The sequence below is a fragment of the Cupressus sempervirens genome, chromosome 1 (assembly GCF_028749045.1).
Source record: "Cupressus sempervirens isolate cs-2001-9-10 chromosome 1, ASM2874904v1, whole genome shotgun sequence".
Taxonomy (NCBI): Eukaryota; Viridiplantae; Streptophyta; class Pinopsida; order Cupressales; family Cupressaceae; genus Cupressus; species Cupressus sempervirens.
The window spans coordinates 39835506-39847675 of record NC_143118.1 but is presented as its reverse complement, the minus strand read 5'-3'; positions in this window follow the sequence as shown (position 1 = coordinate 39847675).

Genomic DNA, 12170 nt, shown 5'->3' with positions numbered 1-12170 from the left:
TAGATGTCTTTCAATTTAATCCACATATCATAAGCTATAGTATAGTCTAAATCATTAATAGTTGCCAGATATAACCTCATAAGTCCTTGCCATGCTGCAAAATTGTATAGGTTTAACTTAGGGATCTCTCTTCTGTAAGACATCCTAAACTTCAGCTTAGGTCCTTGAAACCTTCTTTGCAAGCACCAAAAGCTTTGATACCAATTGTTGGAAATATAAGAGGAGTAGCTGAGAGAGGAGGGCTAAATCAATTACCATAAAAATAAATCTTAGATCCCTTATATGTGAGTACAAAATAAACTCTAAAAATTGAACTCTGTTGATGCTTAACAAATAGACAGAAAAATGTTGTAACTTGTTAAACATTGAAAATGCTCAGCAAAGACTTAACATGAAAAACTAAAGATGTTATTTGAGATTACTATTACTTTAAGTTAGGTGAAAACACATAAGAGATATAGCATGAACACATTTGACACCAAGATTTAACACGGAAACCCAATTTGGGAAAAACCACCAATTACAACTAGTTACTGATTTTCACTCTTCTAAATTGAGCCTTGTTAGGAGCCAACCCTATTAAAGATTACAAAACACACTGTTAAGTGTGACACTATTAGAGGATTTAATCACCCTGTTAGGTCTGGCCTTGTTAGAGGTCTTTGGACAATTCAATAGAAATGCCACCTTGTTAGAGGATTTACAAATAGTTGTTAAGCCAACTCTATTAAGAGATTTAGATCACTGCTACGATGCTTTGAAACTAACAATGAGAAGACTTTATTTCATATGCAACTAAATTTTTGGTTACAGATCTCAATTTTGGCTTGTATACTTGATCCTTCTTGATTGAATGTATATTTTTAGCTTCACAAGGATATTCTACTTATCCTTCTAATTCACTTCCTCTTGGCATTATTAAATCTTCAATTATCTTCCATGCATTCACACACTTTCTACATCTCAACTTGACCTTATATTTATATCTTTCATGTTGTCAAGCTAGCTATAATATAACTTGGAATAATTAATATTCATCTCCTTAGTTGTCTAGAACCAACAGAGAAATCAATTGAACTTAATATGCCAAAACAAGAAAATCCTTTGTAAGCCGACCCTGCTCAGTAGACATTAACTCAAAAAAAAATTCTTGTGTTAACCAAGTGAACCCGATCAACACTGCATATTTGCAAATTTCCTTTGGTAACGAAGTTAGATTGGTTAACACTAAGTGAGCTTGGTTAACACTCAACTTTCACAAGCTTTCTTTTGGCACCCGAGTGAACTTAGTAGATACTGCCTTCTAAACTAAGAAAACTCTAGAATGCTCAGTAGACACATAAACTATCTTCAGTGCTTGAGTGAGATTGGCATACATTGACTGACAATGATATGACATTTTTTGTAACATCAAAGACAATACACAATTAATCAATTGTTCCAACACCACTATCCAAACAAATTATGGGGCAAGACCTTCAAACTCACTATCCAACTAGCCTTAGTAGTATTCCTTTCAAAATATTACCAAAAGATCAACTATCCTCTAACACTTTCTTTCATTTTGTTCACTCACTATGCCTTTGCTACACCAAACACTTCTTTGATTTAAATATTAGGTTCCCTAGATCTCACATCCAAGTTCACATACTCACATTACATAGAATCCCTTAGATCACTTACTCACATATACTAAATTCTTATATCACTTACAAATCCACACATACACATGCTTAATCACAAGGGAAAAAAATTCCTTTATACCATGTCCTCAAACTAATCATTGAGTCAACATTGAGGCTTTCTAAATTTACAATTACTATATGACCACATTAAGATAATATAATACACATTACAACACATCTTTTCATAATTACATAACAATGTTAGCTCATAGTCTTCATAAATCTCCACACATGTAAACTCAAACTTAGCAAGATCAACCATGCCATCATCATCATATCTTCTTCCTTTGTCTGGCTATGCTTAACCAAGTTCTATCTCTCTAAGGAGATATATTTCGATTACCACAAACTGCTTCTTAGGAACTCTACCAGAACTCTGTCTTCAATAATCTTGAATAGCTATCAACTTTCTTCATATTTGTTCATGTGCTCTTATCACATCATCATGAAACTCTATATAACATGTCCCCTATTGTGCTTATCCTCATCTTCAGTCCTTGAACCTCATGAGCTCAATCTATGTCTGATTCTTTGTCACTCTTCACTAAATAATTAGTATGTTGACATCAATAACAAACACTATCATGAATGCAACATATAATCATACTAACAATCTCCCAAATGCTCCAACAATGGTAGGATACTCTAGCATGGAAACATCATCATCATCCACCTTTGGCATTAATGGAAAAATAGATGAAAAATATCTACACAATTTGCAAACCCAAGAAATACTTCATATCACCAGTCATGTTCATCTCAAATTCCTTCTTCATTTCACCAGCAAATTTCTCACTTGCTTCATCATCACCTCCAAATATTATCTCATCCATAAATACTTCAACAATTATTAAACCATTCTCAGTTTCCTTTAAATATAGGTTACTATCTATAGTACCTTTAGTAAATCCTAATTTTTCCAAATATTTGTCTAACCTCACAAACTGGGCTCTAGGAGCTTGTTTCAAACCATACAATGTTTTCATTAACTTACAAATTGTATCTCCTTCTTTTATTAAAGGAAAACCTCTAGGCTTCTCAACTTCTTCTAGCTCTCTAATCAAAATATGTTGATTTCACATCCATCTGATACACTTAAAATTTCTTGGTAGTTGCATATGCCAAAAACATTCTAATTGCTTCTATTCTAGCAATAATGTGAAAATGTTTCCTCATAATCAATACCTTCTTTATGAGAATAGCCTTTATATACTAGTCTTTCTTTACTTCTCACAACTTCACCTTGTTCATTCATGTTATTTCTAAAAACCCACTTAGTTCCTATGACATTTTTGTCTTTAGGTCTAGGAACCAATTTCCATGTATCATTCTTCTCAATCGAATTTGATTCTTTTCTCATAGCTTGAATCCAAAAAGCATCTTTAATAGTTTCATCAACACTCTTAGGCTCTACTTGAGAAATCAAACACAATTCTTCTCTTTGTACCTTGTTCCTTTTCATCACACATTTATCTTTTCTATCAATAATCTGATTAGCGGGATGATTCTTTATCACATTCCAATTTGGACTTACTATCTCAACTCTGACTTCAATTCTATGTTCATTCCTTGGTTCTTCTCTCTATTTTATAATCAGTATGTTATTTTGTAAATATATGTTGGTCTCATAAAATAACTCAAAATTCTCATGATTAGCCTTTGGATTGGTCCCTTCATCAAAATCACAATCAAGTATTCTTTCCTAAATCCCAAACTTCTCATCTACTTTAACATTCATGCTCTTAAAAATAGTCTTGGTTCATTGATTAAAACTATTGGATACAATTGATTAATTGTGTGTTGTCTTTGATGTTACACAAATTTCATAATCTTTATCAATCAATATATGTCGAGCTCACTTAAGTAGTGAAGACAATTCTCAGCATCTATCGAGCATTCCTGTGATTGCCTAGTTCAAAAGGTAGTGTCTACCAAGTTCACTCGGGTGTCAAAGGAAAAGTTGCAGAAAGCAAGTGTCAATCGAGTTCACTCGAGTAATGAAGGAAAGTTAGATGGAACCAGTGCTAACCAAGCTCACTCGGTTGCCAAAGAATTTTCACAAGTTTGCAGTGTTAACCAAGCTTTTGTTGGTTAATGAAGGAAATCATTTCAAAGTTAGTTTCTACTAAGCAAGGTCGGCTAACAAATTTTTTTCTTATTTTGTTGTATTAAGGTTAATTCACTTATCTATTGATTCCAACCAACTAAGGTGATGACTATTGATTATTCTAAGTTGTATTTGAGCCAACTTGACAAAGTGGAAGATATAAGTCTAAGGTCAAGCTGTAACTTCAAAGTGTGAAAAAGTGTGCAAGAAAAAGTCTGCAAGAGAATGTGTGAATTATGATGTGATTAAAGATCTATTAATGAGCAGAGGAAGTGAATTTGAAGGATAAGTAGAATATCCTTATGGTGCAGCAAAGCCATATTCAATCAGGAAGGATCAAGCACAAGCCAAAACAGAGATCTAAAATTAGAAAATTGGTTGCAGTCAAATTAGGTCACTCATCGCTACTCTCTAACCATTGTAGCAGTGATATAAATCTCTTAACAGAGTTGGCTTAACAACTAATTGCTAATTCTCTAACAAGGTGGCAACTCCATTAAATTGTTCTCAAGATGTCTAACAAGGCCACTCCTAATAGGGTGATTAAATCCTTTAACAAGGTCACACCTAACAGTGTGTTTTGTAACCTTTAACAGGGTTGGCTCCTAACAGGGTTCACTTAAGAAGAGTGAAAATTAGTAACTAGTTGCTATTGGTGATTTTTCCCAAATTGGGTATCCACGTTAAATCCTAGTGTCAAATGTGTTCATGCTATTTTCTTTATGTTTTTGCAACTAAGTTAAAGTAATGATAATAATAGATAACATCTAAAGGTTTATATGTTTATCATTTATGAAGCTAATCTAGTTATTACCAAGTTACAGCTTTCTGTGTGTTTATCGAGCTTCAACAATATTTAGTTATCTGTTTGCATTTTGTACTGACATCTAAGGGATCTGAGATTTATTTTAGTAGTAAGTGATTCACCCCTCCCCTCTCAAGTACTCCTCTTCTACTTCCAAAAATTGGTATCAGAGCTTTTGGTGCTTGCAAAAAAGGTTTCAAGGACCTAAGCTAAAGATTAGGATGTCTCACAAAAGAGAAATTCCCAAGCTGAACAAAGACAATTTTGTAGCATGGCAAGGACTTATGAGATTACATATAGCTACCATCAATGATTCAGGTTGCAAGTATCTTGATGCTAAATATAAGACTCCCACTAGAACATTATCAATTGAAGACATTGCCAAAAAGAAGAATCATAATATCATGATAATTGATATTGTATCTATTCTCAATTATGTTGAATTTAATGAGGTAAAAGATTACAAAACTCCTTTTGAGCTGTGGAACAAACTTAAAGATATCTATGCAGGAGATGACAATATAAGAAGAGCCAAAACAAAAATCCTTCGAGGACAATTTGATCAAATGAGAATGAGAGAAGATGAAAACATTCAAAAATATGTGGAAAGGATAAGGGCTAGTATAAGTGCAATCAAAGCATCTGGAGGAGACATCAAGGAGGAAACAGTTGTAAGTAAAGTACTCAAAACTCTTCTTCCCATTTATGCAATTAGAGCATCTACTATTCAAGAAATGAGATGTCATCCAACTAATAAGATAGGGTTGGATGCTCTAGTTGGAAGATTAACAACTTTTCAGTTAGACAATTATGATAACTATGTTCCTACCTCAAAGAATAATGAATATACATTTAAGGCTAAGCTTTCACTCAAAGAAAAAGGTTAAAAGTCAAAATCTAGTCAATTAGGAAGTGAAGAAGATGGATCATTAGAAGAAAGTTTAGACAATGATCTTGAAGTTGTTAAAGCCCTACTTGCAAGGAAGTATTCCAAAAGAAGATGAAAGTACAAAGGTAAAGTTCCTCTGATCTATTTTTCTTGTGAAGAAATTGGTTACATCACTACTAGGTGTCCAAACAAAGAAAGAAAGGATGAGAAGAAAAGTTATAAGCATAAAGGAAAGAAGGACTCCAAGAAGTACAAGAGCTTCAAGGACAAAGGTAAGAAATCTTGTTTCATAGCTAAAGATTCTAATAATAGTGAAGATAAAATGTTATATATTGCTATGAAAGATGAATCAGATGATGAAGGAGATAAGATGACACTTATCTCTCATGTAAGGAAAAATAATATATGGATTATTGATAGTGGTTGCTCACATTATAACATAAAAGGAAAATGATGTATCTTGTTGACTAAAGAACTTGTATTTGAAAATGCCTATTGGGTTGAAGGACTAAAGCATAATCCACTTAGTGTGGCATAGCTAAATAACATTGGATTCAAGGTAGAATTCATGAATGGATAGGCCAAGCTACTAGATGGGAAAGGAAATTTGGTTGGTTCTGGCAAGCAAACAATAGGTAATCTATTTTATTTTGATATCAGTGATTGTTCATGATTTATTGCTCAAGTAGAGGAAAGTTGGTTATGTCATGTGAACTTTGATAACCTGGTTAAGATAAGAAAACATTAAAGAGTAAGAAGTATTCCTAGTTTGAAGAAGCCTGATATGGATCTATGCAAGAATTGTTAAATTGGTAAGATGGGAAAGACAAACTTCAAAAGCAAAGACTATCAGTCAGAAGAAGTCTTGGAAATTGTTCATACAAACTTATGTAGACCTATTGGAATAGAAAGTTATAGTGGAGAAAAAAATTTCATTCTATTTGTTGATGACTACTCTAGAATGATGAGAGTAATGTATATAAAAGAAAAAATCAGAAGCCTTTCAAAAATTCAAGTGGTATCTAGCAAGAGTAGAAAAAGAAACTAGAAAGAAGTTGAAATGCCTAAGATCAGATAGAGATGGTGAATTCATCTCCCATGAATTCAATATTTTTTGCATTGAAAGAGGAATCAAAAGACAAGTATTTGCCCCTAGTACACCACAGTAGAATGGCATACTAGAAAGAAGAAATAGATCTATCATGGATTGTGCAAGAACTCTGATTCTTGAAAAGAACGTTTCTCTCAAATACTAGAAGGAAGCTATCAACACTATAGTTCATACCTTAAACAAATTTTAGTTGAAGAAAGATTCAAACAAGATACCTTATCAGCTATGGTATGGCTACAAACCTAATGTAAGTTACTTGAAAGTATTTGGCAGTAAATGTTACATATTGAAAGAATCTAGAAAAGGAAAATTTGATGTAAAAGGTGATAAAGGCATATTTCTAGGATACTCCTATAGAAGTAAAGCATATAGATGTTTGAATTTATCCTCTCACAAAGTTATAGAAAGTGCACATGTTAGAATTGATGAATTTGTAGAAAAGAGTGAAGAAGAAAGCAATAAGGAACCTAAAGACTACAAGAGATTTGTTTATTATGAACCTAATACTTTGCCAAATCTATTTGAAAGAAAAGAAGATTCAACTCTCGAGTCCCTAGAAACTCCAATAGCTACCGAGTTGTAAATAGTGCAACCTGAGCTGCAAGGACCTGAGTCACAATCAAAGGCTACCAAGCTAGTTCAAACCGAGCCTGATGGACCTGAGTCACAAATAGAAGGACTTGAGATTGAAATTAAAATTCAAGAAGAAGATGGTGGTACTCATTCAAAGACCAAGGAGCTTGTGTTAGCAAGATATCTCAAAAGACATCATGCACCTTATCAGATCATTAAAGACAAATCAGATGGAACAATGACAAGAAGAAAATTAAAAGGTACATGTTTACTTGTTGAATTTGAACCTAGAAGTGCTAAAGATGCTCTAGAAAATGAAAGTTGGATTGAGGCAATGAATGAAGAGATAGAACAGATAGAAAAGAACAAAACTTGGACTCTTGTTCCTAGACCCAAGGATAAAAATGTAATTAGTACAAAATTGGTATTTAGAAATAAGATGAATGAAGATGGAAAGGTATCAAGAAACAAAGAAATATTGGTGTGCAAAGGTTATTCTCAAGAAGAAGGTATTGAGTATGGTGAAACTTTTGCTCCTGTAGCAAGACTTGAAGGTGTTAGAATTTTACCAGCATATGTAGCACATAGAGGATTTAAAGTATATCAAATGGATGTTAAATCTGCATTCTTGAATGGAATTCTTGATGAGGAAGTCTATATTGAACAACCAAAAGGTTTTGTAGATCCTAGCAAAGGAGACATGGTTTGCAAACAACACAAAGATTTATATGTTCTCAAACAAGCTCCCAGAACTTGGTGTGAAAGACTCCATAATTACTTGGTATAGATTGGTTTTCAAAGGACTAATAATAATAGTAGTTTGTATATCAAGGAAGGACCAAATAAAAAGATTGTGTTAGCAAAAATATTTTTTGATGACACTCGATCTACATGAAATGATGATTTATGCATTGAAGCATTCTTAGAAGAAATGAGCAAAGAATTTGAGATGTCCATGTTTGGTGAAACAAAATTTTGTGTTGGATTACAAATATAGCAGAACAAGAATGGTATCTACATCACTCAATCTAAGTATATCAAGGAGATACTAAAGAAATTTGGAATGGAAGATTAAAGACTAGTTGGAACACCTATGTCTACTAGACATAAGCTTTCCAAAAATGATGATTCCAAAGAAGTAGATAAGACCACTTACAGATCAATGATTGGAAAATTGTAGTATGTTGTACACACAAGGCTTGATATTGCTCTAGCAGTTGGAATAGTGGCAAGATTCTCAGCAAATCCCAAGTAAAATCACATGATGGCAATCAAGAGAATCATGAGGTATCTAAAAGGTACTGAAGACTATGGTTTATGTTACAAACTTGGAGGCAATCTGGACTTGAAAGTATTTACTAGTGTTGATTGGGTAGGAAGTCTTGATGATAGAAAAAGCACTAGTGATGGAGCATTCTTTCTTGGTAAAGGACTAGATCTTGGATAAGCAAGAAGAAAAATTGTACATCTCAATCCACAATAGAGGCAAAATATGTATTAGCAGTAGTCAATTATTCTAACATTTTTTGGTTTGAACAACTATTGGAAGGAATGAAAGTAGAAATCAAAGATCCATTTCTCATTTATTGTGATAACACCAGTGCAATCAACATATCAAAGAATCCAATAATGCATTCCAAAAAAAGCATATTTCTATAAAGTATCACTTCTTAAGAGAGTTGGTGCAAGATAAAGAAGTCAAATTGGAATATGTGAATACAAAGGAACACATTGTAGACATATTCACCAAACCATTACCTAAGGATGCATTTCTGTATCTAAGAGGTAAGCTAGCGGTAATTCCCCTATCTAAAATTCACTAGATAAAGTTTAGTGAATGCATCAACTAGAACCTATTGAAGATCAATCAGTTGATGCAGAATTGGCAAGGGCATATTGAAAATAAATTAGTACTTAAGGTACATTGGTATTTACAAAGTTATTGTCTTTGGCATGTGATGTCAAAGAGGGAGAAGTTTACTGTCATATCTCTAAGAAATTTTTGGAACTAGAATAATGTTAGAAACCAGAGAGGGAGAATCTTCTAAGATGAAGTATGCTAAAAGAGGGAGGATGTTATGAATGAACTTGGTAATAGCCATTGCAGAATAGAATTCAATGAAAGGAAGAGCTCATACTGACAGAGGAAGTTTTCAAATCCAAAATTTCATTGTACTATGAAATGTTATGTTGCCATCAATGCCAAAGAGGGAGATTGTTGGATATAATTGATGAATTGTGTGTTGTCTTTGATGTTACACAAATGTCATAATCTTTATCAGTATATGCTAAGATCACTTGGGCAGTGAAGACAGTTCTCAGTGTCTACCAAGTGTTCCTATAATTGCATAGTTCAGAAGGCAGTGTCTACCGAGTTCACTCAGGCATTGAAGGAAAAGTTATAGAAAGTGAGTGTTAACTAAGCTCACTCGAATAATGAAGGAAATTTGGATGGAACCAGTGCTAACCAAGCTCACTCGGTTGCCAAAGGATTTTTGTAAGTTTGCAGTGTTAAGTGAGCTTCGATTTGTTAATGAAGGAAATTATTTTAGAGTTAGTTTCTACCGAGCAAGGTCGACTAACGAAGGATTTTCTTATTTTGTTGTATTAGGCTTAATTGACTTATCTACTGATTCCAACCAACTAAGGTGATGAATATTGATTATTCTAAGTTGTATTTAAGCTGACTTGACAAAGTGGATCATATAAGTATAAGGTCAAGTTGTGAGTTCAAAGTGTGAAAAAGTGTGCAAGAAAAAGTTTGCAAGAGAATGTGTGAATTACGATGATGTGATTGAATATCTATTGATGAGAAAAGGAAGCAAATTTGAAGGATAAGCAAAATATCATTGTGGTGCAACAAAGCCATATTCAATCAGGAAGGATCAAGCACAAGCCAAAACAGAGATCTAAAATCAGAAAATTGGTTGCAATCAAATCAGGTCATCTCATTGCTACTTTCTAACCATTATAGTAGTGATCTAAATCTCTTAATAGAGTTGGCTTAATAGCTATTTGCAAATCCTCTAACAAAGTGGTAATTCCATTGAATTATTCTCAAGACCTCTAATAAGGCCACTCCTAACAGGGTGATTAAATCCTTTAATAGGGTCACAACTAACAGTGTGTTTTGTAACATTTAATAGGGTTGGCTCCTAATAGGACTCACTTCAGAAGAGTGAAAAGCAGTAACTAGTTGCTATTGGTGGTTTTTCCCAAATTGGGTTTCCAAATTAAATCCTAGTGTCAAATTTGTTCATGATATTTTTTTTATGTGTTTGCAACTAAGTTAAAGTAATGGTAATCACATATAACATCTAAAGGTTTATATGTTTATCATTTATGAAGCTAATCCAATTATTATCGAGTTACATCTTTCTGTGTGTTTACTGAGCTTCAGCAGTATTCAGTTATTTGTTTGCATTTTGTAATGACATCTAAGGGATCTAGGATTTATTTTAGTAGTAATTGATTCACTGCTCACCTCTTAGTTACTCCTCTTATATTTCCAAAAAAAACATCTATAAGAATTGATTTTTAATGAATAACCAAGAAACATAGCTTCATCACTTCTTGCATCAAACTTACCAATATCATCTTCTCTCTTAATGTAACACTTACTTTGAAAGATTATGAAATACTTAACTGAGGGTGCATGTCCAAACCAAAGCTCATAAGGGGTCTTACCAATACCTTTCCTGATTTGAGTTATGCTCATTATATATACTATAGTATTAATTGTTTCTCTCCAAAATACATTTGAAATATTATTCTCAAACGCCATAGCTCTAGTTGCCTCTATTACTAATCTAGTTCTCCTCTCTGCTATACCACTTTTCTTAGGTGTCTTAAGGGGTGAAAGTTCTCTTTTAATACCAATTACTTTACAAAAAAGGTTAAACTCATTTGAAGTAAACTCTCCACCTTTATCAAGTCTTAAACACTTGATCTTTAATTCATTTTCATTTTCAACTCTATTCTTAAATAACTTAAACTTTTTCAAATGCTATAGATTTCTCTCTAAGAAATGCTACCCACATCATCTTAGTAAAATCACCAACAAGAATCACGAAATACCTTTCACCATAGAATGCTCTTGTCTTGTAGGACCACTCAAGTATGTGTGCATTATCTCCAACTTCGCAGATGTAGTAAACTTCTTGCTTGGAAAAAAAAACTTTTCTTATGCTTTACCATAACACATTCCTTGCATACCATGTTAGTAGGCTTCACAATTTTAGACAAATCTCTAACAAGTGCAATACTCACTTTCACAACATTACCAAAGTTTATGTGACAGAACCTTTTGTGCCATAACCAATTGTTATCAACTTTAGCAACCAATCATGTCATCTCAGTAGGATTCAACTAAAAAACATTACCTATTGATCTTGTACATGTACCAATCAGCTTACCATTTTTATCCTTGATAATAGATGTATTTTCTATGAATTGTAACTTATATCCCTTGTCAACTAGTTGTTCAACACTTAGAAGATTATATTTAGGACCATCAACAAAATAAACATCACTAGTGTTAGTTTTCCCATCAAGAGTAACGGATCATATTCCTTTTATGTGACAATTTGCATTGTTCCAACTCTAAAAATTCCTCAATCAAAACTATTAAATTCAAAAAAATTATTCATAACACCAGTCATATGATGTGAACAACTACTATCTATGATCTAACCAGACTTCTGCTTTTCAACTTGTGACACTAATGCCTTTTCTTCTCTAACCTCTTCTTTTTTAGGACTTTCTTCCTTAATTGCAACAAATCCTATTTTATCACTCTCACTCTCACTTTTACTCAAGAATATTTCCATACTAGCTTCTAGATCTTCATCACTTGCATAAAGACATTCTCATGGCTTCCTAGGCTTGAAATTCCTCTTATACATTTTTACTATCTCAAGGAACTTAGAAGCATAATGACCATATTCATTACAAGTCCAACATTTAAAGATTGTTATACCTTAAGGGTATCTTCTCACAAG